Raw genomic sequence first — 25770 nt, 5'->3', positions numbered from 1 at the left:
GGGCTCCTTCTCCTCAGGGGCCTAGCGGGGTTTATTGGTTGGGATGTTCCAATTCAGTAATGAGCTCATTATCGCCCAGGCCTCCTCTGAGGGACCTGTGCCCCAGGAAGGCACGTCCCTGAGTCCTCTCCATTGCCTTCCAGCAGGAATCAGATTCCGCCTGCCCTGACCCTAACCCTGTCCCTCTCCCACACACTGTCCTCCCGGCTTCTCTGTGATGTCTCGGGTCCATCCCACAAAGCAGACATCGAGCACCAGCTACCTACGCACCCTTGCTTTGTGTGGAGACAAAATGGGCTGGGATGGCTTCCGCTCGGAGGATCTCACAGCCCTCGGGTCATCTGAATCAGGTTCCTTCGGAACCAGGAACTTGGGGGTTGCGTCTGGCACTGCTCCCCTTGATGCATGGTGTGCTGGCTGGCTTGGCTGAAGGGCTCTGCCCCTTAATGAACTCTTAGCGTGTTTGGTTCTATAGCCCCTCCCTCCCCAAACAATCTCGAACAGGGGCTTCATTTGTACCCGTACTTCCTGCCCCTTCGATCACAGTGCCTTGTGCGCAGTGGGCGCTGGTCTGCATTTGCCGGACAGATGAGTGCATGGGTAGATGGTCACACTTTCACAGCCGGGGTGGGCACCTTTTCTGGGGTGGGGGGTCAGTGCCGTGCAGCCCCTGAGGCTGCTGCTCTCCATGAGCCACGGTAAAGAAACCCTTGTGTGGCTCGTGGAGTGGAGTGTGTGTCCAGAAGTGGCAGATGGGACTGGCTCTCAGAACAGAGATGCAAACGGTAATGACAGCAATGCCCCACGCCCGTCACTTCACATAGGTTTCCAACTGCTTCCCACCCCAGCAAAGCTGCCACTGCAGACCCCATGCATAGAGGAGGAATGGAGGCTCCAGTCCCAGCTACAGCAGCATCAGTACAGCCGGGGGACCCGATGGCCAGAGGTCGGGGTGTTTACAAGAAGGATTTTTTAACCACTAGGGCGGTTAGCCTGGGGAGGGGGCAGACAGCTTCTCCACAACACGTAAGGCTGGCCATAGGGGCCGCGGTGCAGTGGCTCCCGCCTGCTTCCTGTTGGACTCTCCGGAATGAAGCAGCAGGGACCTCAGCAAACATCATCTCACACCCTGGACTTTCCGGGACCGCACAACATTTCTGTTCCCCTTCAAGTCAAGTGAGCACCACCAATGAGTGACGTGATGGTGACATGCCCACATCCCTGAGGCGCTGAGAGGCCTGCGACTGTCACCGCACCTTCTTTGCTGGGACAGTCACATGTAGGTGCCAGACATGGGCTTTGCGCTCATTATGATAACTGTGTCAGTCCCTGTATGCAGCCGTGTCCTCTGCCCCACCCAGGGTTGCGATGCGCTCGCTGCCCTGAGACATCACCTAAATAATTACACAAACTGGACTGAGACAGAATAGTACCACCCAGCAGGGGAGTGTGGCTTCATGGCCCAGGGTGGTGCACCGTGAATCTACGACTAGGCGGCGTGTCAGTGGGTGAGACCATGTCCTTTGCTGCTTTGCCTTAAATAATTTACACTTCCTCCTGTCCATGAGCAAGCAGCTCCTTGTGGCTGGAGTGAGCCTGCTAGAGGGCGCTGCCATGTGCCCACAGGTGTGTGGCACTGTGGCAGAAACCTGGGGAAGGGCGGGAGGGGAGACCAGACATCCACTGGGGACTTGACGGTCACAGACATAGCCTTTCAGGTGCCCCAGGGCTAGATGGGACCAGGATGGGCCAAGTGCTGTGCTCTACGTGAGGAGCCCCAAGGTGACAGGAGGAATCTGTCCTCTGGTCACCGCAGAGAGAGCAGCCACTGTGAGCCAAGAGGAGGGGTGTATGCAGACTTAGGGCAGAGGGGACCCCGGGGTCTCTGGTTTGCACTGAGAGGGAACCAAAAGAGCTAGTGGAGGGGAATGAGGCTCCTGCCCCTGAGATCCATGCCTCAGGTTTTCTGGTTCCGTTTTCCGTGAAATTTTTTAAGTGACCAAAATGCTAAGCATGAACACTGGGTACGCTACCACCAGGTGGCAGCATGCATTCTTTTAAAAATACACTTTATTCAGCACCTACTATGTGCTGACGTTCTGGGCAGACAGCAGGGCCCAAGGCGGAGAGAGCCCCGGGCATCTGGAAGCCTAGAGGGTAATGGGGTGGCAAGCGCCAGGAGCTTATAATCTCTCACGAGAAACAACAGCTGGCTTTAAATGACATATGACAGTTAAAGAAAAACTATTTTATCTAACTCAGAGATATAATTTCATTACAATGTTATAAAAATACGTGGCAAGTAAATATTAAAATAGCTATTAAGACAGCCAGAAATAATCGTATCTTTAGTTATAAAATTAAGAGGAGCTTTTCAAATAGGTTTAAGCTTTGTGTAACCAAAATTACGTGGCGAAGCGAAAGCCATGAGTCTGGAAGATGAACGGAGCTTTCCAGGTTGAAGTGGGAATGGGGATGTTGGGGAGCCCCTCCCACAGGGCCAGGCATCGCGGGGCTCAGCAGAATAAGGCTGGCGAGGCCGGGACAGCGAGGTTCCCGCCGCAAACCCAAATGCCTAATCTTCTTTGGTACCATGTAGCCTCAAGCACAAACCCTCCTCAGGTTTTGGGGTGCTGCTTGCACCCCCACGGTGGAGCCCTTCCTTGTACACAGACCCCCCCAGGGCCCACCCCCCATGTGAGGACTGCTGCCGGGCTGAGCCTCTCAGAAAGAAGTGGCGGCTGCAGCTCCAGAAATCTGTCCTTGACTTTGTTTCTTTACAGCCTTCCAGTCAAGCAGGCCCACCCAGGATGCAGTTCCCTTGGAGACCGTTTTTTCAGCCATAGAAAAAGAAGAAGGAAAATACTGGTAACATCCGGCTGCTAGGAATGAGAAGACCCCACGACTGTTTTTATCCCCCTTTGACCAGAGGCGGCGGCCTTCCACCCTCGTTCTCTGCTTCTTGCTCCGGTATATTTCATTCTGTGTTATCAGCATAATAAAATAGTAGCTCGTTTGGAAAGTAGAGAAATAAAGCTCCAAAGACCCACAGTCCCCGTCTTAACGATGGCACTGTTATTCTGTTGGACGGCTTCCTCTATTCTCCCCAAATTTTACTATTTATTAGATGGTTGCAACCATACTCAGTACAATTTCGAGTCACGATTTGAACTGAAGCTTTTTATTTGAGTGGGTAGTTCTCTGACATCAGTATTGCTTCCCTTTATTTAAAAACCAATGTGGTGGGGAGTACCGTCCATCTAGTGAAAGCAACATTCACCAGACGGATCTCCGCCCGTTTGGTCGCTGGGCCTGGCGCCACAGACGTGGGCAGGGGCTCTTCATCGGTGTTGACTGGTACTTTCCAAGAACTTATTATCCCCATTGGCTGGTTTACCAGATGCTTCCAGAAACATGCGAGGATGCAAGCTCGTCACACTGTTGCCAGCACTAGGTATTTCCACTGAATACATTTTAACGGTGGTTTAATAGGCAAGGGGGACCTGCTGCCTGTTGTAACTTCCACTTCTTTGTGCAACAGTTGGGGGGACACCGTGCTCCCCTGGAGAGGGCAGAGGCACCATGTCTCCAAGGAGATCCCCTCCATAGCAGCTGCTCTTTACACCTCCTGCAGGGAGCCACCCTGGTTTCCCCCTCGGTACCCTTTCTCTGTCCTCGCCAGGGACTCGCTCTGAGTGGCGGGCACAGAAGACGTCTCCTGGCCACCCCCACTGTCCAGCACAGCACAGTGTCTGCAGCTGCGGAGCCCAACAGAGCTTTGTAACTAAACCAAACGCGGCTCAGCTGAGATCGTGAACTGCGAAAACAGCCTCGTCACAAGGCCTCAACATTTGGAAGCTCGTGAGTGGAACCAAGAACTAACACACTGGATCTCACTTCTAGTTTTCTTCTATCCCTCAATCCTGCACGAAGGGACCCGTGTGGTCTTTGAGTCACAGTTCATTTGAAAGCAGGGCCCCGGGACCTCATCCCCTGAGCCCTGTACTGGGGAGTCAACGCCAGGCTCACCGGGAGCAGGCGTCACACAGCGGAGGTGGAAATGGGTGCCTCTGGGTCCCCCGCCCTCCTTGTGAGCTCAGTGTCAGTGACATAGAGGCAGAGAACCGCCCTCCTTGGGGGGCCTGTGCCGTGTTCACACCTTTTGTGACTCACTGATTCGCCAGGTGTTTGTTAGGAATCTGCCACGTGCCCAGCATTGAGCTGCATCCAAGGATGCAGGTAAAGGGGAGAGTGGCCAGAACGGGATGTTTTCAAATCCTTTCTTGGCTACGTGGTGATGTTAGGGTCGGATGGGCAGGAAGGTGGCTGAGCAGGGTGTCCAGCTGGGAAGCCCTGGTGGGTCCTTGGCCTCAGTGGAAGCCCCCGCAGAGTGGGCTTTGTCAAGGCCCCATCAGAACCAGGAGGGCGTCTTTCCGGGTTTTAACATGAGAGCCTGGGAGGTGGGCACACTCCTGCAGAAAAAGTCCACACAAGCATGGGGTCCCCCAGGACTGCAGCCCCTGGCACTCTCTACTCTGGGGCTAGTACGCATTCAGCTGATAGCAAGTTGTCAGAATTGCTATCCTAGAGTTCCTCCCAGTTTAGGTCTCTCTGGATTCATCGGCCTCACCAGATTTTGGGGTGGTGGTGTGGCGGGGGGGGACGTTTTCCTCAGCCCTCTTAGGGTCCCTGAGTAGGTGTGAAGATTAAACCGGCAGAGGCAGGTCAGCAGGAGGCAGCACACATATTTAGCAGGACACGGGACCCTTCGCAAGCACAGGATGACCGGTCAGACCTGCGCCATCGGTGCTAGGTTTGACGGAGACGGGACAGTGGCCATGGAGGAAGGTGACAGGCCGGGAGTCCGAGGTCAGTGCGGTGCACTGGGAAACAGCATGGCCTGTTTGTTGGGATTCTTCTGGGTCCCTTGTCCAGGGAGACAAGGATGATCTTTCCTTGGGGGAAGGGAAGGGACCTGTCCCGTGAGGGATCTGTGACCTGTTTCACGGGAGAGGGACGAGGCGGGTGGAGCAATCTTCCCGCTTCTGCTGGGTTCTCAGACTCCTTCAGCCTGAGCTATTCTGCACGCCTAGGGGCCATGTTTTGGGGCACCATGTCCTGAACCTCATCAGTGGCTTGCTCTGGGAACTCCATTCTCCAACAGGCCCAAGATATCACGCCACTGATTTTTGGTTTGTTCAGCTTTTTCCTGCTGAAGGGTTGGAGCGATGACTTTCAAGCTCTCGACGTGTACGAACTTGAAAGGAGACGAGTCTTCTTCATAATTGAAGGGCAAATTCCTACTCGCATGCATATCTCAAAATATATCACCCATCCTCTCCTTCAGGTGATAATTTATGTGCTCAGAGAAACCCAATTTTTAGCATCTTCCAAGTGAGCTGAAGACGCCTGGTCTCCCCTAGGAAACATCACGTGGTGAAGGGGAGGCGGAATTAGTTCCAGATGGCGCTTTGTGGCGCAGCATTAAGGGGCAAAGACAGAGAAGCCGGGAGAATTGCTTCTCGCTCTCATCAGATGGGCCCCAGATATGTCGCAGGCCCTGCGATGACCTTGCCTGTCACCGGTTTCCACCTTCCCAGAGATGCTGTGTGTTAAAACGTGCCAACGCAAACGCATCGGAAAATGGTGCGTTTTCTCCACCTCTCGAGACTGTCCTAAAGAGCTTCTCCACCCCGCCTCCCTTGCTACCCCTCGTGGCCACCACGTCCCCGGGATCGGTCCCTGAGCCTTTGCCGTGAGCAGGTCAGTGTCCCTCCCCGGGCTCCCAGTCTGCCGGAGGCCCTGGCCGGCCTGCTAAGGCCAACACACGTTTTGCGTGGTTGAGAGCAACAACGTACTTTGGTCAATTGGGAGGAGGCATATGCATGCACTGGAGTTAATGTCCCCTCACAGGCGACCTCACCCTGCCTATGGCATTTTGTTACGGCAGCCGGAGCTGGCGGAGCGAACACCTAAATAGGCAGGGCCCCTCTATCTTCCTCATCGTGGCTCCAGTGTCTTCCCTGGATGGCGTCCATCGCAGCCTATGGGGTTTTGCTACAGGCTCTCCATCAGTCTCGGAGCACAGGGGCAGGGCTCCTGCACTCACCTCTCCCCTCCCACATGCCCTCCTCAGCCCTGGACAGCAGGCCCACCCAGAGTGGGTGGGCAACGCCCACCTACCGACAGACACATAATTTGAGGGTGTCAATCCAGTTTAGATGATGTCAGCGTCGACACTTCCTGCCTTTGCAGGAGGCGGGCCACTGGCACAAGCCCCTGTGTGATCTCCATGGATCCTTTCAGGAGCCCTGTGAAATGGGGGGCAGGCATCGGGGAGCTGCACCCCATGCAGGAGGAGAACAGTCAAGGCAATTCAAGCTCCCAGGTTTCTGTGTGAGGCGGAAGCTTTGAGGGTCTGTTTCATAGATAATAGGCCAACGGTGAGAGACAAGTAGAGAGAGAGAAACAAGGAAAGAGCCACAAACAGGAGAAAAGGGGAGAGTAGGCTTTTAGGGGGGTGTGGGGGTTCTGATCATCTGCATAGCTGACACCATGGTGATCCTCCTCACGTTAATCAGGGGACATTCGGATTTCTAAAGTAGGACAGATGCTCCCTAGGAGGTGGTCCATATATGTGTGCCCAACCCTTCCTGCTCTAAAAAGTGAAGAGAATTTGGTTTCTCTTTCTTCAGGCATAGGTGTAAGTCACCCAAACCAGAGTGCCTTGGAAGACCCTCTGTGCCACCTGCAGTCTGCTCAGAAAGTGTGTTTGCGACCGGCTCCCACCCGGCGCGGCGTGGAGGGGCCGACAGGGAGGGGCTGGCAGGCACAGCAGGGCCTGAGTGCACCGGGACGGTGCTGCAACATGATGCCATGCAGCCACCGTGACTTCCTTTCCAGTTTTCCAGCTGGACCTTGAAGTGAAAAGTGAGGCGAACGCAAGAAATCCATTCAGCCAGATTAGTATTGAACTCCAGTCGAGTCCGTCACCTCGGGTCATTAGATCTGGCTGAATCAGGGTGAGGAGGAGGAAAGCTAAGTCTGGTTACAGCTTCTCAACATCGGCATTCATCTAAATTACTTGTGAAGATTAAAGCCAAGGCATCACGTGGAGGCAGAGACAGTGAAGTGGACGTGGAAGGCGTGAGGCCAGGGCCACCCACAGTGATGTCCTGACAAGACAGAGCCACGCACCCCCAGGGCTTTGCTCTGAGGACTGAAAGCGACTGTCAGCAGAACTGAACTCTCCCTGGAAACCCGTGTGGGGGTGGCGTGGCTCCTGCCAAAGGACCAGGGATGACAGTCACCAGGACCGATGCCAGAGCCACTGTAGTCACTGCTGGCCTAATTAATAATGACCACTGCGGAAGGTCATGCATGGAGGATTAAAGAAAAGAGGATTCTAACATTTTTTTAAAAGATTTTATTAATTTTTTAGAGAGGGTAAGGGAGGGAGAAAGGGAGGGAGAGAAACATCAGTGTGTGGTTGCCTCTCGCATACCCCCTACTGGGGACCTGGCCCACAACCCAGACATGTGCCCTGACTAGGAATCGAACTGGCGACCCTTTGGTTCACAGCCTGTGCTCAATCTACTGAGCCACACCAGCCAGGGCAGATACTAACATTTAAATACCCCACAAAATGTGGTGCTGAATTCAGAGAGTGAGATCCAAGTCCACAAGCCCTTGGTTTCGCAGTGAATGAACCGGAGTTGGGAGAGGCCCGGGTTCGGGCTAATTAACACCGGTGTCGGGGCCTGCCTGGAAGCCATGGCAGTGGCATCAGCAGATGGTCAAAGGGAGTTTTAGAATTTCTTACACAGAATGAACACATGTGAAATTCTGTCCTCTAGTCCAACAAAATGCACACCGGGCAAAATCAAATTTAGCTAATTAGCATTGCGTGAACCCATACTTCTGATTTACTAGGCTGCACTGACATGTATTGAAGACTTGTCATAAAATTATAGACTGAGCTGTAAGGACCCTGCTGGCTGCTCTCATCCCCCCTCCCCAAGATGCCTCCCTCGCCCTCCTTGTGGCTTCCCAGACATCTCGTAGTCCTCTGTTTGCTTGCTGCAAACGCCCAGGGTCAGGGGGCTGGGCGTGGGGTCCTCACCACTTCCCTCCTCTCTCTCTGAAGTGGGGGTGGGAAATATGTTATGTTAAATGCTCAGAGAGGCGGGCACTGGAGGAGGAAAAGCTGATGGTGAGGGGACTGCAGGGCGGGTTCCTTCGAGGGTGCTCAGTGCCAAGAGAGCAGCCACAACACAGCCGAGCACATTGTGGGCCATGGCCACGCCAGTGGCCTCATGGCCCAGGGAGGGGCCGGGGGAAGGGGACCTCATTTCAGGAAGGGTGGCATCTCCTGCGGGGATGGGTGCCCTTTTCTTTGCTGCCGTCGGGGAGGTTGAGCTCGTCCCAGGGAGCAGTGAGGGCAGATGTCAGAGTTCACAGTGTGGGTGGGGCGGGTTGAACCCCCTCGGTCATCTCTGACCTCATCTTCCCCCACCGACGCTGCCCCCTCTGTCTGAAATGTTACCCACTACGCATCTAAGGGACAGACAGTTAAAGAAATACACTTTTATAATCAAAGGTCACTTTATAAACAATACAGTGCACGGGGCTTGGATATTTAGTTGCAGGAGTTTGTCAATCGTACCCACTCTTGTGATTACCCCCAACGGGATGTGGGACGCTTCCGTCACCCCCAGAAAATGGCCCCTCGTTCTCTTTCCCAATTGATCTCTGTAAGGGACGAGCCCTGTATCATTCCTGCCACTCTGGATTAGTGTAGGTGTTTGTAGGTCTGTTCTAAGGTCTCATAGAAGTGCAGCCCTACAGAGTGCATTCTCACACCTGATTTTCCCAGTGATCTGTCTGCGTGGTTGTGTGTTAACAAGAGTTCACTCCTTTTCATTGACAAGTGGCATTTCATTGACAAGCGGCATTTCATTGATGGCTTCTGTGTCTCCCCCACTGTTAAGGACACTCCCGTGCAAGTCTTTCTGTGGACACACGTTCTTACTTCTGTGCGGTCAATGCCCACAAGTACAACTGCTAAGTGGTAGAGGGGTTGTGTATTTACGTGTGTGCCCCAAACGTCCTCCCGGGGCTGTTCCACGCATTCCTGAAGCTGGCCTAGGACTTTAGCCACACTGGCGGAAGTAAAGTCCCGTCGCATTTGAATCTAGATTCCCCCGTGGCTGACGGTCAGCTCTCCAGGTGCTTTTAGGAGCCGTTAATTTATCTTCTTTTGTCAACGGTCTGGTCATGTCTTTCCCCCACTATTTTAATTGTCTTTTTATTATTGATTTGTTGGAGTTATTTAAACATTCTGGACACAAGTTCTTTGTTTGAGAAATGTGTGAATATTTTTTTTCCCTCTCTGTGGTTGTCTATTCACATCCCTAATGGGGCCCTTTCAAGAGCACATTTAAATGTTTTAATGAATCCCATTTTATCTTTATTTTGCTTTTTAGACGTTTTGTTTTGTTTAAAAAAAATCTCAGCCTACATCAAGGTTGTGAAAGTATTCTGTTTTCTTCTAGAAGCTACACGGTTCTAGCTTTTACATTTCAGTCTCTCATCTGTTATTATTATTGCTGTTATCATTTCGACATGGAGCAAGGTGGGGTCAAGTTTATTCTTTTTCACCAGATAGCCATAGCGTTGTGTCAACATTTTTCACTAAAAACACTTTCCTTTTCCTACTGAACTGACTTGGTGCCTGATTCAAAAATCAGCATGATAGTCTGTTTTTGGACGTTTCCTTCTGGCCCATGGATGTTCTACTCACATCATTTTGATATTTGTTTAACTTATTATTCAGTTCGTCTACCATTCTACTTTCTCAGGGTTTATTCCTTTTAAAAAATCACTTATTGATTTTAGCGAGCAAGGAAGGGGTGAGGGGAAGGGAGAGGAAGAAAGAGACAGACAGACAGACAGACAGACAGACAGAGAGAAACACTGATGTGAGAGAAACATCGATCAGTTGCCTCCCATATACATCCCAACTGGGGATCGAACTCACTACCTAGGTATGTGCCCTGACTGGGGATTGAACCTGCAACCCTTTAGTGTATGTGGGACAACACTCCAAGCAGCTGAGCCACCCAACCAGGGTTGGTTTATTCTTTGACTCATGCATCATTTGGAGGTACCGAATTTGGCTTCATTTCCAACCATTTTGAGATTTTATAGATGTCACTGTTCTATTAGTTCAGCCCATTTTTGGCAGAGGGCATTCTGTCTGTGTCCGTCCTTTGAAATTCGGGGGGACGTGTCCTTGGGGTGCATCGCCGCTCCGTCTGGGTGAGTGCGTGTGTTGGACACTCGCGGAGATGGGCATGCTGAGCCGTGGTTAATGACCCCGTAGATTTGTCCTAGCAATTACTATGAGAGAGATGTGAAAATCTCAGACTAAGACTATAGATTATTCTATTTCTCTTTTCTCTGCCAATTTCTACTTACATTTTCTCAATCTCTCATTATTTGCATAACATTTGGGATTGCTATATCCCGAATGGACACTTGAATAATTAGGAAATAGCCCTCATGGTCTCTAGTGATACTACTTGTCTTAAAATATTTTTTCCTGATATTAATGTAATTTTCTTATGCTTATTTTTTGCCCGATACATCTTTTTCCACTCATACTTTCAACCTGTAGGTCTACGTGTAGAACGTTTCCAGTAAACGGCATGCAGTCGGGTCTTGGTTTTTTTTCCCCTTGAAATTTGACAGTCTCTGGCTTTTGCACGGGATGTTCATCCTATTAACTTTAAATGCACTTGTTAATATGGTTGGACTTATACCTGGCATTTTGTCCATTCTTTCTATTCCACTTGTTCTGTTTAGTTCCTATATCTTCAGCCGGGTTAACTGAATGTTTTTGTAATACTCCTTTTATGCCCCCTTTTCTTGTAGCTATATCTTTCGTATTTATTTTAGTGGTTGATTTAGATATTGCAAAATTCGTTTTTTAATTATCACAGACGGCTTCAGATAATGTTACCATTTCACAAGCCGTGTAAAAATCTCATAGCCGTTTAACCCCACCCGCTCCCCAAACACCCTGTGCTCTTGCTGATGCGTGGTTTCCTTCTGCGTCGGGGACGAACCCTTCCATACACTGCCATCTGTGCCCTGAAGAGCCAAGAGTCCAGTGTCAGTTCCCGTTCCCCTGAACAGCGCGCTTCGGCATTTTGGGGGGGCCGCATACGGGGTCTCTCAGCTTCTGTCTGTCTAAAAATGTCTTTATATTTCTGAATCCTGAACTACGAGCTTCCCCGGTCTCCGCTGACATGCCAGCTTGCATTCTGCTCGGTGCTTTCCCTGCGTGAAATGTCTTTTCCTGTTGGGGTGCTTGTAAGATTCTCTGTCCTTGACACAAGCAGCCGATTAGGATATTTCTAGCTGTGGTTGCCTTGTGTCGAAACTGCTTGGAATTTGCTGAGGTTCTTGGATCTGCAGGCTGATGTCTTACATCACTGTTCAGTGACCTCCATCCGTGACTTCAAACGCTTTTTTCTTCACCTTCCCTTATTAGCTCCTGTCTTTTGGGGGTTCAAGTAACACTTACATTAGACTCCTGGCTTTGACTGATAGTTCTCAGACATTGCCTTCAGGTTTTGGAAATTCCTTTTATTTTGTTTTGTGTTCCAGTGTGAACAGTCTATAAGGTCATCTCTGTAAGTTTATTGATTCTTTCTTCTGCTGTGTCCAGCCTTTTATTGAGCCCGTTGATGAAATATTTAATATCTCATATTGTGTTATCACTGCATTTCCAGTTGTTAATGAAGGTTTCACTTCATATATCTGTTTGTATATGTTGACCATTTTTATGCTAGTTCTTTTAATACATTCTTCCCAGTTATATTAAAGCCCTTGTCTGCTAACCCAACAATTAGGTCATCTTTGGGTTTGTTCTGATGACTATCTTTTTCTTTTGAAAATACATCACCTTTTCCTCCTCATATGTCTCACAATTTTTAATGATATTCCAGACACTTTATGTAAAAAATAGTCGACAGTGGATAAATGTACCTTGTCCCTGAAATGGTGGCATGCCTCCTTCTTCGTCGGCATGCCGCCGCTGGGGCTGAGTCTGCCTCATCTGTGATGGAAGCAGTTCTGGGCTTTGAAAGGATGCTTCCCGTTGGGGACCCTAGTTCGTTTCAGGTTCCTTTGTTCTCACTTCTCTGCCGGGCCTTTAGAAGCCATGATGTCGTGGCATATCTGTCTTGTTCTCACTGTTTCTGCGGTACCAACAGTCTCCTGTGCCTTTCTACATTCTTAGGCTGAGAGAGTTCTATTGTCTTTTATCATTATGATTATGGTGATGATTTTATTAACTGCAACGATGGTTTTCATCCCTATCAAGTAATGAAGCTGTAATATAAATCCCTTGATAGGCCGTGTTGCTTCAGGAAAAGTGTTGGCTGTGGAACCCATGGGCTTTGCAGAAACTGTGCTGGCTGTTGTCCCCGCACAATATAACGAAGTATGGCAGGGGCTGTCGGATACCAGCTGGCTTCCACATCCACTTAAAAGTCGACACTCCACATGAGGAGGCCGTATTCATCACCCGGCTCTCCACCCATACTTTGGGGGGCCAGTTGTGAGGCCGCACAGTCAGATTGAACCTGGAGGTGGCTGCGGCTCTGGGGAGAGAGCCTGGGACCCGAGCGGGAGCCTGGAGCGGGGTCACCGGGAGCTCCTTGCCCATGGGCATCAAAGAGGAAGCTGGAAACCATATGTAACTGTTACATGTTTCAGAGACAAGGGACAGCAGACTGGGGGTGACAGAGGTGGCTGAAAGAATTCAATTTTTTCTAAGAGGCTCCAAGGGGTCAATTAAGTCCATTCAAAAGACCTTTATCGAGTATCCACTGCATTTCAGGCTCCGGGCGAGAACAGCTTCGTGTCGGAGGATGTGGCCTGAGCAGCGATGGCTTCCCCAGGACCCTGCGAAGCATTTTACATACACCGTCTCGCTCTGCTCGCAGCGCCGCCCATGAGACAGATCCTGCCCTGCCGCCTGCTTTGTAGGCTTGGAGCTGCACAGAGGTGAGTCATTTTCTGAAGTTTATAAAGCAAGTGGCACACAGTAGAGATAGGGCTTGACTCGAGGCCAGCTGAATTCAGAATAGTTCTCATTCACTGCGCTGTGGGATGTGGAGGCTCTTGTGAGTGAAGAAGCTGACTTCCCTGTGAGTGCTGGGCGCCAGGAATGCCGAGATGAGTCAGGTCCGCTTCTGCCCCTCCCCCATCACAGAGGCGATGGACAGATACAGGAGAAGGTGACGGGGTCTCAGAGGAGCTGAGAGAAACCCAGGCACAGTGTCCTGTCCTTGTCCCATCCCTTTCTGTTGCTGCTCCCCCATGAGACTCTGAAGCTGCTGATGGCGGGTCAGCATCCGTTCATCTTTGTATTCTCGCCAACCCAGAGTGTGACTCTCGGTGCCGGCTGGTGGGTGGGTATCCGCCGGGGAGGCGGAGATAAACTTTCCAGACCACCGCAGACCTTTGTCCAGCAGTGGTGGCGGCTCAGCAGGGTTTATTAGGACAAAGTGGACGGGCTATTGCCTGCCTGTAAAGAGGAAGAGCTTTGTCTAAACTGAGAAATTGTGTGGTGCTGAGACCCTGGGGGGAGGTTGGGGAAGAGGAGACGGGACCAAGGAAGAAGGAGACGGCAGGAGGAGACCCAGACCCCTGAACCAGCCACGTCTGACACCAACCCCTGGACTTCTTAGTTCCGGGCTCGTGAATTCCCTGTTTTTATTCATCTAGTTTGAGTTCCATTCCCATTTTGCAACTGAAAGGATTTTGACTTTAAGTTGATAAGCTCCTGTTCAGTGACTGTGTTTCAAATTGTTTTCCGTATCTGTTTAAAGCAGAGGTTGGCAGACTGAAACCAGCGGGCCGAATCTAACCCACTGTTTTCAGACAGCCCTTGAGCTGAGGATGAGAATGGCTACTGTGTTTTTAAATGGTTGAAAAACAAAAAGAGCATTTTGTGATGTGAACACGCCATGAAATTCAGATCCCGCTGTCCTGAACACTGCGGGAACCCAGCCGTGCACCCCCATCCTGTCCTGTCCACGGCTGCTTCCTGCTCCCGAGAGGCAGAGTCAGAAGTGTCCCGAGAAGGTAGGGCCCCCAAAGCCGGACACACTGACTGTCCCGCCTGTCACAGCATTCACCGGCCAGCCCTGGTCTAGAGCGTGCCATGACGGCAGCATGGACATTCATGGTGGCTGAGGACACTCCCTGCCCTTCGGGGTATGGGGGGCAGGAGGCCCCTGACACCCCAGGAGCGGCTAACCTCAGCTCCTGTGCCCTTCACCTTCCTCCTCCTCTTCATTTTGATGCCCACGTGTTCTAGGCTCTTGGGCACTCAGGAGTGGAAAGAGCATTTGGCTGGGGCCTGAAAACCATTCACTAGCCCTGACGCCCCAGGGGTCCCAGCCACTCTTGCTGACCTCCCGTTTCCACATGGGGGAAGCGGGGCTGCTGAGCAAAGGCCGCCTCCTGGGCGAGTGGCGAGGGCTTGTGACATCGCAGCCGTGTGCAGAGCCACTGAGATGCGCCTCATGGGTAAAGCACGGGCCGGCAGCTGACAGGGAAGATGGTTCAATGTTGCAACAGGGACCACGTGTCCAGGTGGGGCGCTGGATTCATTATACTCCCCCCCTTCATCTAGCTAATTTTACACTGAGAACTGAACCCTGACTCTGAAAAATCTAGAATAGCACAAAACTATAAATGTACAGCTCCCCCTGTCCCTTCGACGTTCTTCCAAAGGCAGCCTTGGCCTTCACTTTGTCTGCCTCGGGGAGGGTCCCCGCAGGCCACTAGGGGGCGCAGGATGTGCGCAGAGGGCCCTGCCCCTTTCCCTCCACCCCCACACCTCCATGCAGAGGGACAGCGGAGCCCTCATCCACACCTGGAGGAGTTTACTCTGAAGGACGAATTGTCGCAGTGGCCAGAGAGCTGCAGGAGGACACTGACAGCAGCACTATTGGGGACAGTTCGACGTTGGAAAGAACCCACTCTCCATCAGCGGCAGGACCGGAAAGACACCGCGGTGCATTTTATGCAACAGGACAGCAGCCAGCGATGAGTCCGGCGGACTGCAGCTGCGTCGGTCGTGGGGCGAAATGGCTCCCGCACTGCACTCTGGGTCAGAAGTCAGGGTGGCGGCCCTTGAGGGGGGGAGGGGCAGAGCCAGAGCGTGCGGCGCCTGGGGGCACGCCGTGTTCTGACACTCCATGTGTGCGTGGGTTACCCATGTGTGCGCACTTATGGTTTTGTGTACGTTCCTGTGAGTACGATTCTCTTTAATAAAATTCATAGCAGAAATGAAAAAAAAGAAACGTATCTTGGAAGCCGATGTCTGAGCAGATGGGTTTACCCTCTTCTCTTTCGTAGCTGTGGAGACCTGCCTTGTGCAGAAGCTCGGCATTTTCCCTTTGCCATCCGCCCTCTGGTGCACAATTAAGTTGTCTCCAGCTGCTATTTTCCAGGATGTTTCCTAACCACCCGTCTAAACGGAAACAGGTTGTTATGAGCATGGACGGATGACACCTGGTTGAATGGAATCACTTCTGCCTCACCGATGCCAAGAGGCAGGTCACCTGCCTTGGACCACCATGCAGGTGCGTGGGGCTTTGAGCCGCCCTGCAGTGGTGGCGCAGGTGTCTTGTGGGCTGCCTCGCCCACCGCACAGCCTGGTGCCCACCAATGGGCATTCCCCAGGCCTGGCACTGTGATTTGCATATTTCTTCATTGTGAGGAACGCCCAAGTGTTCTGAATATTAATGAAGCCATTCACAGCCTCCTTTGCAGGCTTAAAATATTCAGCACCAGACATACTGTTTTGCTCCTATTTCAGCCAAGTTTAATTTCTGTTAACCAGCTTTGGTGTGTTTTTTTTGTAAAGTAAAATTAATGTCTAATCTCAGTGTTTAAATCTCAATTCTCAGCAATTCACGACAGATTGCGAGTGAACATGATTTGTTCGTTAACACCTAATGGGTTGAAATAATTTATTGCGCAAACATTTCCAGGAAAGCAACGCCACTTGAGCAAAAAGCAAATCAGGAAATGTTACTTGTTTATCTAATAAACTACCCTAGGGTGAGCAAGTGCATTAGCATTGCACAAACTTTGTGACTTATTTATCATCACTATTTATTATTAAAACTTTATCTGTTTCAACTTAGTGAATGGGCGCCTTGGGATACACTGCTTGCAGCAACAACAACAAAATAAAGTTTATGCAATTTGCATAATATTGTACAAAGAATATTAGCTTAGAACAATATGAATCCCTGGATCATTTGCACAGCCTTTTGGTGTTTAATGCTGGTAAATATTTAAATAACAGCAAGCTCGTGTAATTATGAAGATTTCTCTTTCTAATCTGCCCAGATGCACGGCTGCTGTAAACCACCTCGACTGACCACGTGGTCTGGCCAGGAGGGCGGAGGCCTCGGAACCTGCACTTGGCTCAGGAGAAGGGTCTCAGGCAAGGTGCTGGCTGCATCCCGGCTTTCTCCTTGCCTCCGCTACATAACAACATCGGTGTTTCACACAGACGGGGTGCTGCTTGCGATGGCAGGTGGGTCCTGGACTTGTGGACCCTTTTTCAGGAATGAGGTGGCTGCACCTGAAGAGCAGGTCTGAGTCACAGCCCAGGGTCTTTGCACGTGCTGCTTTCTCTCTTTGCACTGTGCTCCCTTCTCCTCCGAACCACCTGCTTGACTCCTAGTGACAGCTTCCGAATCTGTGTGGCCTCAGGGTAAAGCTCTTGTTTGTCCTCACCCCCCACCCCCCAATCAGGCTGGGTCTCCCTGTCGTGCACTTCTGAGCTCACTTACTCAAATGTCTTTCTTCTCCTGTAGACTCTGAGCCCCGGGGGAGGGATGCATCTGGGTTAGACCTCACTGTGTCCAGGGCGTGACAAAGGGCAAGCGCCCAATTACATTTCAGTTGAATGACCGAGTCAACAACTGGGTACCTATGGTCATCTATTTAAAGAAATGTCTGCATAATCAGCGACCACATGCCATATACCTTTCAAATAGGACAAATTAAAGAGTGAGTGAGAATGCCCGGTGTTGGTGAGAGTTCAGAGATGTAGGAACTCTCAAGCACATCAGGAGAATGATTTAGCTGCAGGAAGCAAAAGTCTTAAAGTGATTATTTCATTTTTTATTTTTTTTTTGGCTCAGAAAATAGATTCCTGGGAATGTATGCTAAAGCAGTAATTTGGGAATGTGTGAACACGTTGGGTCCCAAGGATATTCATCATGGCGCTGTTTAAAATTGTGAAAAATTGTAAACAACGTAAACGGTCAACAATAGAGGATTAGCTGAGAGAGCTGCAATTCATCTCTGTGATAGAATACTGGGACGGTGTTACAATAGCGATTTAGAAACATTTTAATGACACGGGAAGAGGTTTATGATATATTCTGGAGGGAATAAAGCACGTACAAAGACTAGTTAACTACGATTCCACTTCTGTAATGATATTCACCCACACCAACCGCAAGAAGTATATTAATATATATGCTAAGATGTAGAAGAAGTCATTGTGGTTTGCTGAGATTTTGCTTTTAATGTGGGCCTTCCTCAAAATCAAAAGCAAAAATGAAACAAAGGCGCCTATTCCTTGCTTGTCTGGCTTGGCCCTCACCCAGAGGGATTATTTAAGTGACTATAGGGAGGAGCGACCGGGCTGCGCAGCTGAGTGGGGTACATGTTAAGGACAGAAAGATCATCGAAGGAATTTTCTTTTCAGTAATTATATTGTTAATTATTATATTGGCATTTTTACTTGGAAGCTACTTAAGTAAATTATAGGAGAAAACAAGGAATTATGTTAATGTCATCAGTAAATAAGACATTCAGCTGAAGAGAAGGAGAAAAAAAATAAAAGTATTTAAATAAAAGCCCGGAAACCTTCCATTTGAATGAGAAACAGCGCTGTAGACTCCTGCTGTATTTTCTGTTATATGCACCTTCCTGGCCCTGTTCACCGACCAGGGCCAGATGCCAGGAGTGACCGGGCAGCAGCGAGTGACCGAGCATTTCCTGTGAGTGCCTGACATTTCCCACAGAACCGAGCCAGACCTCCCTGGACCAATGGCTGACTCCAGATCAGGGGCAGGAAATGCATAAGAAGAAACTGGGTCTTCTCCTCTCACCCCCAGAAGCAAGAAGCAAGGCTCCTGGGTCGGAGCAGAGGGCTCCAAAACTGGCCTGAGTGCACTACCCTGGCCAGCGAGGGCTCACCTGGAGCACCAATAGGCATAATGACAACAGTGGATCAAACCACGTCGGCTGTGCTAAAATCCATGCGTAAAACATGTAACAACAACAGCAACAATGATTTGCTTGCTTCTGTAGCATGGAAGGGAGCCAGCTCCTTTTCTGAAGAAGAGCAAATAACCAGAATAAATCTAGCATCTTTTCTGCCTTCATTTACAGCTAAACTCAGGGTAACCGAATGGTTTCTCTTTGTATCGAAGATTCCCGGCTTGATACGGGCATGGGATGACACGGTCAGAAGGCCCCACTTTCCAACCCCAGGTGCCGTCACCCCCACTGCACGCCGGCCTCACAAACACAGAAACGAGCAGACAGCGTGTGCGTCCTGTTGGAACTTCATGCCACCACTTACAGAAGTTTCTCGCCAAAATATTGAACCAGAAGACGGGGGATAGAAGACGGGGGATCGTCCAACAGCACCACAGGGATGCTGTTGGCCAAGTTTAGAATGTAAGGAGCTCTGTGACCTCGCAGGCAGACGGCAAAGAAATTAAAAAGAGAGGAGGGAGAACCTATAGAGAAATAGATGCAAGACGTGGCCTTGTTTGGATCCTGACTTGAATAAGCTAATTGTTAAAAAAAAAAAAAAGAAAAGAAAGAAAAATTTAAACACACGCTGGATATTTGGTGATGTTAACAAGTTACGGGCGTTTGTTATGTATGATAATGGTATTGTGCTTATTTTGAAAACAACTTTGACCTCTTAGAGATACATGCTAAGCTTATTTCCAGAAAAACTCACCAGAATGCGTAACAGATATTGGCCTCCTCTGTAGTCTGAGCTTTTCAGGTTCTCAAGACCCTTTCGTTTTGAAGACTTGAAATGAGAAGTTTTGCCTTTTCGATGCTTAGAACTGTGCGATTCGTTTACTGACCCTCGCCACACCTGCGTTTATTCTGTCTTCTCGCTTTGGAAGCCCCTTGGGTGTAAAAGGTAACCTAGACTTGTCCTCTGTCTCACTTTTCTTCCCCATATTCATCATTCAAGAGAAACTGAATTACTCGGAATGAAATGATGTTTACCTAAAGCGAGTTGGGTCCAACATGGGATGTGCCAGCAACTAGATACGACATCGGCTACATCCTGCTACAGAGGGGACACCTTTCCAAATGGGAAAACAGCACAGCCATCGCCTTCCCCACCACAGAGAAGTGGTGTGAGTGACGCACCTCGGCGTGACCCTGGGAACGGGGGTAAGCGTCCATGCCAATTATACAAAGGCAGCAAAGAATAATTCTATTTTCTTGGGCCAGTCACTAATTGCGCTATACTGTTCTCAACACTTTCATCTGTCCTTGCTGGGAAATACTAATGGAATGCTCTAGACCAGGAATTTGGGAGTACCAGGGTTCCCATGAAGACCCAGTCCCCCTGCCCACCTAAATGTATGGTGGAGGACCAGGCTGATCAAGGATGAGGACGGCGGTTCCAGAATTACCCACATAAATGCGTCCACAGTGTCTTCAGCTGTAACACATCAGATTAACCTGAGTTGGTGAAAAAGGATTTCATGGAAACTGCTCAAACCATATCCCTGATCTAATTAGCTTGTTTATAAAGTTTAATGGATTTATTTCCCCTAAAAGACCTTTCTCTGGAGGCCCCTACAGTGTTTTTCTTGAAAGTCTTGCAGTTACTTGTTACCAAAACTGAGCTCAAAAAAAAAAAAAAAATAGGTTCCTTTTCCTTTTAAAAGGGAAGATGTTGTCTCACTGAATGGGAAGGCCAGAAGCCAGCTTGTTGGCATGGTTGACCAGATGCACCGTGGTGTCTTTAGGAATGTCTCTGTCCCATCTCTGCTGTTCTCTGTGTGACCTTCACTCTCCGCACACTCTCTCTACACGGTGATGAAGGTGGTCACCAGTAGTGCTCCAGCCATGTCTTGCCCTGCTGGCAACCCCACCGGAAAGAGCACTGAGCCACTGATGGGCCTGGCTCCTGTCACGTCTGCATTCCTGAACTCATCACTGGCCAGGGGCATGCGGTCTGTTGGCCAAGCCGGGTCCCACGTTCAGCTCTAGAGCCACAGTAAGGGTTCGACCCATAGACGAAGGTGGAGGGTGGCTCTGGCATGGAAATGCAAGACTCTGCTCCTTGAAAGGGAAATAAAAGCCTGGCAGGCAAAACCCACATCAGACAGGAACTGTAGAATGTCTGATAATTGTCACTGCACAGTGTGGCCTGGCCTGGTCCCTTCCAGGTTACGGTAGTGGTGGAAAGACAACTTTGGAAGCTGGTGGAAGCCTTGCAGTTCTGTAGTTTAGGGGGTGGGGGAGGAGCCGGAGGAGGAGTCGGAGGAGGGGGCATATGCCTAATCTCCACCTGCCATTTCCCTCTCAGGGTGCCAAGGCAGAGACTGTCACTGGTACGTTTATTGGTGGATCATCATTTTCTGAAGTCTTACAGAAAAGAAGCCTTTTGTTCTTTGAGATTTTAGGAATGGTAGTGTAAACCCCCTCTAGCCATCCTCCCTTGTTTTAGCATGGCCAAAGTTTGCACAATGACGTCACTTTATTAAAGAACGTGAGGAATGCTGTCCTGCAGTGCACGGGGATGGGACGTTCAGACAGCAAAACGTTTGTGTGGGCGGGCGGCTGTGGGTCCGGTGAAACCTTGGCCCTCGGGCTCTGACTGCTGAGTGTGTCACGTGCTTTGCTGCACACTAGCGACACAAATAGAAGTGCGGGAATGTGCGCTGGCGTGCTATGGTGATCTGTACTATGAAATATGCACTTGATCTCTGTCCCCTTTTCTGCCATAGAGCTCCTGAAACCCTTGGAATTTCCAAAGTGGGCAGAGCCCTAAAGGTGTCTTTGGGGTTAATGAGGGGACTTCTGGAAAGCATCTGAGGATGGGGCTCCTTGTCAGGAGAGCCAGCCATGTGATGAGAGGGCAGGAGCTCTGAGTTCCAACCCACGGTCTCTTGGAGGTTGGCTCAACCACCCATCACCAATGGCCAGAGAGTTCATCGATCACGTCTGCATGAAGAAACCCCCCTAGACCCCCAAAGGACGGGCTTCTGAGAGCCTCCAGGCTGGTGAACATGTGGGGCTGGGAGAGGGCAGTGCAGGGAGAGGGCAGTGCGGGGAGAGGGTGCAGAAGCTTTGAACCCTTCCCCATACCTGGTGCAGCGCACCTCTCCCCTCTGGCTGTTCCCAAGTCATACCCTGTCAGGGTAGCCTGGTGATCCAGCAAGCAACAGGCTCCTCTGAGTCCTGTGAGTGCTCCAGCCGATTCATCAAACCCCTGGGCAGAAGTCGGGGGGGGGGAAGGGGCGGGCTGTAGGAATCTCTGATGAGTCCATCAGAAGCACAGGTGACAACCTGGACTTGCAGCAGGTACGTGAGCAGGGGAGGAGAGCAGACAGACTTAGAGGGCTGAGCCCTTAACCTGTGGAATCTGGTGCTATCTCAGGGTGGACGGTGGCAGAAGTGAGTGACCTGCAGGTCACCAGCTGGTGTCCCGGAGGATTACTTGGTAGTGTGGGGGAAAGGAACACCCCCCTCCACCCCCACACTGGAAATTGGCCTCAGAACACAAAGACAAAACTTACGGCTCCTGGAGTCAGATACCTTGTGCCCTGCTTGTAACAAGCGGCTCGGCCCAATTCAGATAAAAAGTAGGAGAGAGCTGAAGTGGTGAGCAGTCGGGACCTTTATGTGTTTAAATAGAGTTTTATTCCCAGATCTACTGATAGGCCAAACAGAATGAAAATAATCTTCGATTTTAAGATTTTTGCGCCAAAGCTCCTTAGACCCGAGGCGTGCAGGCGAGAATCTCTGGAATAGGTGAGTTAATTTTGTGTGGCGTGGCGTGGCGTGGTGTGATGATGATCTGTAATCACTGTTCCTCTCTGCCTGACTAGCGACCCGGGGTTGCTTCTGTTTCTGCGTGTCTAAGGGGATTTCCATCTGGGAGCTGGCTGGCTCACGTACAGAAATACATATTCGGCGGGCTTGAGAAAGAGCAGGCCAGGGTTGTTCAAAACCCTGGGGATAAGGCTTAAGCTTGTTAGCATTTAGCGGCCTCTGGTTCCTACACACCAAGCTCACCGTCAACCTTCAGCAGAGAAATCAGCACACACACATTCACACGGGGCTCAGAACGGTTCCTTTAACGTCCTCAAGGGCTGGTGCAGGATGATCCCTCATCCAAAGGGCCGGAAGACTAATTTAAAAGTCTCTATAAATGCCTGATTCCCAGGAGCATCCCCAGCCCTGTGGGGGACAGGGGCAGTGACCGAATGTAAGCAAGGTCGCTCCCTTAAATCTCCGTGGGTGACATTTGGGATGGCCCTGCCTCTGTCACCTCAGGGACACATTTTCCCCTACGTTTGGGGGGAAGTGGGGATCTGCCACCGGGGGCATTTCAGTCCCTGTCTCAATGGAAGCAGATTCCCAAATATGTGTCTGCCGCACTAGGACATGCCGCAGTCCAGGGAGAGAGTTTTCAGGCGGGCGGTTCCTGGGACAGCCGGAGGTTGCATCAGAGAGTACCTCTCTGTCATCAGGGAGGTCTGGGCTCTCCTCTGGGATTGGGGGCTCCCGACATACTCAAAAATGAAAACATATTGACCCAAGGTATTAAGAAATGGTATTTATTTTAAATATTTGCCTTGAACAAACTCATGCCTTTTCCACAGCGAAGTGCAGTGACGATCGGTGTGATGTTCCTCCGGCAGCTGCTGGTTGGGCATCTGTGAGCATGGGGCTGGTCCCCTGAGTGGCAGGGGGCACAGCGAGGGCGGCTGGGTTCCTGACCACATAACGGACCCCCACCTCACGTGGGGTCACCCTCTGGACGGACTCTTGGGAGTTGAGCCCACGGACTCCTTATTTCCTGGGTCCATGGGGTGCTGCCTCCTTGTGGCTGAAACGACCCTGATTGACATAGACCTGGCTCCGCCCAGTACTCCACCCGTGAACCACTCCTGGCTCCTACGCTGTGCCGGGACCAGCTCCACTGAACTGAGAAGTTACTGAGAGGCAGGGTCTGCTGGGTAGCGGGTGGTTGTTTTGGTCTCGCAGTAAATGCGTCTGACAAGTCGTGGGGCTGATCTGACTAAGTGGATGGATTGTTGACATGACATGATTCTAGCTATTAGCTGCCTACCCTTTCATCTTGGAAGGCACTGTTTTCTCTCTTCTTTATGCCGGTTTGACAATTTATACAACTTGAAATGTTTTCCCATGCATTATCTCATCTGATCGTAAATTCATGCTTGGGGCTTACAGAACAGACATTTCCTGCTTTTTCAGAGGAGGAAATGGAGACGGGAGGCTGCCCGAGGCTAGTGCGAGAAGGGGGCCCCAGGCTCCCAAGAAGTCTGTGTTCTCCACAGCCCCTCATGGGCTGGGCCAATCCATGAGCATTGTGCTGGTTGTCGTGAATTAAGTTGTAAATGGTGGGACACTGTGACTCGGGCTAATTTAACCTCAGGGACATTTACGATGCTGTGCACCAACATCTCCAGGAGCAAATTGGGATCCAGGCATGGATGGCAGGCTCTGGAGCCTTTATTTGCCCTTCTCTGGGCTGCCCTCCCTCGGAGCGTGGGCTCATCCTGCAGCGGATGGGAGGTGGCTGCGAGCTGAGGAGGCATCACGCCCAGACAGAACATGTCCTGAGGAACGGCGAACGTCTCTGCCTGTCTTTTTCTTTGGAGCACGGAGACCTTTCTCGTAAGCACCCCAGCCCGTATTTCCATTTTTCTAGTCCAGCACTGGGTCCAGGCTGCAGCCCCTCAAACAGCCAATGGAAAGGGAAGGGGCATCCGAGACCTGATTAGAACAGTCAGCTCACTGGAAGTTAGTGAGGCCCAGAGATACCACTACGCTGATTTAAAATACATCGCTTTCAAATATCTGGCCATTCACAGGATCGGGTCTGGGGTCTGGTGGGTTGCCATCACTGTCCTGCATTTGTCCCTGTGTCCACACATGGTAGTCCCCTCCCGTACTAGCTCAGAGCTTGGCCATGTGACTGCCTCTGGCCAATGAGAAAATAGCAAATGTTACACAAGGAGCTTGCCTTTTGGGACCTGTTACGGACTGAATCGTGGTTTCCCATGACCCATAGGTTGAAGTCTGAACCCTCATTAGTAGTGACCATAGTGAATGAGGGGTCTTTAAAGAGCTAGGTAAGGTTAAGTGAGGTCCTAAGGGTGGGCCCCTGCAACAGGATTGGTGTCCACAGGAGAAGCAAAGGAGCCACCCGGCCGCGCATTCTCTGAGCACACAGCAAAGGCCACGGAAAGACACAGCCAGAAGCAAAGCCTCACCGTAAACCAAACTGGCCACCACCTGGGTCTTGGAGTTTGCCTTCAGAACCTTAAGAAAATATCTTTGCGGTTTTTAAGCCACTCAGTTTGTGGGGCTCTGTTATGACGAGGTGAGCAGACTGACCCAGGAACCCTGCAGGCCCCTCACGTGGACAGCCCTGGGTTGGTCTGCCGGATGATGGAGGACGCAAGCTGGTCACCTGCAAACCACACCCTAGAGCCAGCCAGCCGACCTGCAGGTATGTGGGTGAGGCTGCTGACCATCGGCTGATCACGGAGTACACCCGGGTGAGACCAGGGCGAAAGCACCCGGGCTGAGCCAACCCAAATTGCTGACCCGCAAGTAAACAGCCAAACAAATGGTTGTTTTAAGCCAGGCAGTGGGGGAAGTTTGTCCCACAGCAATAGGAAACATGCGTGTGGACACGTGGGGTTTCGGTCACATGCTTCCATGCCCTGCGGACAGACTTGAGGTGCACGTGTTCCTCCTGGTCCGACTTAGAATGCATTCGTCTACCCCCGGGTCAGAGCCGCATTTACAGGGGTGTGGCCAAGCGGATGAGCAAGGCAGGCTAGATGTAAAAATCATCCCGGAACTGGAGTTTCATCTTCCTCTTTCCCCAAGACACAGACACAGAAACAGTCTCACATCGGAAGAAAACAACAGTGTGAATGAGATGCCTGGTGACAAGTGGCACATGGTCTCAGTGATGGGGACACTGTGGGCAGTGTGGGGCCTGTGGGGAACTGGATGTGCCCCACCGAAGATGGTGGCCACGATTCAGCTCCAGCCCTTGTGGCCACGCGGCACGTGGGCTCAGTGTTTTGTTACTAGAGCTTCCGATTTTTCAAGAGAGATCAGAAACTTGCCTTTTAATACAAACTCTTCTAATTTTAAAACATAGATTCCGTTTATTATTATTATTTTTTTAAATGTATTTCTTTCAGAGAAAAAGGGCAAGGGAGAGGAGAGGAGACGTGAGGAGAGGAGAAAGAGAAACAGCGATTTGCTTTTATGCATTCGATGGTTGATGATGTGCCCTGACTGGGGATCGGCCCCACCACCTTGGCGAATCAGGACGATGCTCTGACCAACTGAGCTGCTCTGCCAGGGCCTAACATTGATTCCACTTAACGTGAA

The sequence above is a fragment of the Desmodus rotundus genome, chromosome 6 (assembly GCF_022682495.2).
Source record: "Desmodus rotundus isolate HL8 chromosome 6, HLdesRot8A.1, whole genome shotgun sequence".
NCBI classification, from domain to species: Eukaryota; Metazoa; Chordata; class Mammalia; order Chiroptera; family Phyllostomidae; genus Desmodus; species Desmodus rotundus.
This window is presented reverse-complemented; position numbering follows the sequence as displayed.